The sequence below is a fragment of the Myotis davidii genome, unplaced genomic scaffold, assembly GCF_000327345.1.
Source record: "Myotis davidii unplaced genomic scaffold, ASM32734v1 scaffold54, whole genome shotgun sequence".
Lineage (NCBI taxonomy): Eukaryota > Metazoa > Chordata > Mammalia > Chiroptera > Vespertilionidae > Myotis > Myotis davidii.
The window spans coordinates 403,325-404,226 of NW_006287915.1; positions in this window are offsets into that span (position 1 = coordinate 403,325).

Consider the following 902-nt stretch of genomic DNA (forward strand, 5'->3'; position numbering starts at 1 on the left):
AGGGGACTTTGATTTGGCCATTGTGACACATGAAGGAAGTGGCCCCCCACTATGACGTCCCCTCTCCTGTTACCCTGAATCTAAGGCAGAATACTCTTATGTTTCAGGCATGCTTAACACAGGGCTGTAAACAGCAACAGTGATTGTACAAATAAAGGTTTGCCTCGCTATTCTGGACCCCCGCCTAGGCTCCTGTTCAGGAGGATATTGAAATAATAAAGTTTTCTGGCAGGGCTTCATTAGGACAATATGGATGTGTGGAACTGGTGTAGGCCTAGACAGTGACCAGGTCACTCCCACACTGTGATTACTCTTCCCCAAGCTCCGGGCCCATCATTGGAAGGATTCAACCTAATTAGTTTATGTCCCATTAGATTAGGAACCAGAGACTCTTCTCACACTGGCTTATTCACATCTAAGACTCAAACTGAGATTTGGAAATGTAACTATAGTTGTTTCAACTGCTTTATCTTATTTAGGAAATAGTTTAGTAAATAAAAACATTGTTCTATTCCGATTTCTCAGGCTAGTCAGACCACCTGAGTTTGAATCCCAGTCTCATCATCTTAATTCTGTGACTTGAGGAATGTTACGTATGTTCTCTGGCTATAACATGCTTGCACGGTTACTCTGCCATTTCCCTCCATCGTGCTCAGGCTTGGGTAGCTCTGACAGATATTCTATTTGTTGCAATATGGTATGGGTGACTTTCACTTTCTTTCCTCCATACCTGAGTCCTGATTGGTTTCCACTCTTAATTTTTATTTGATTACAGAGTATTTTATCTTCTGTTTACTTTTCTGTACCTCAGAGAAATGGTGAAGGAGAGATAAGCTCTGTTGAGGTAAGATACAAGCTGCATTAGAAAGCTTGAGTCATGCTCTCCTTGCTCAGTGTTTGTT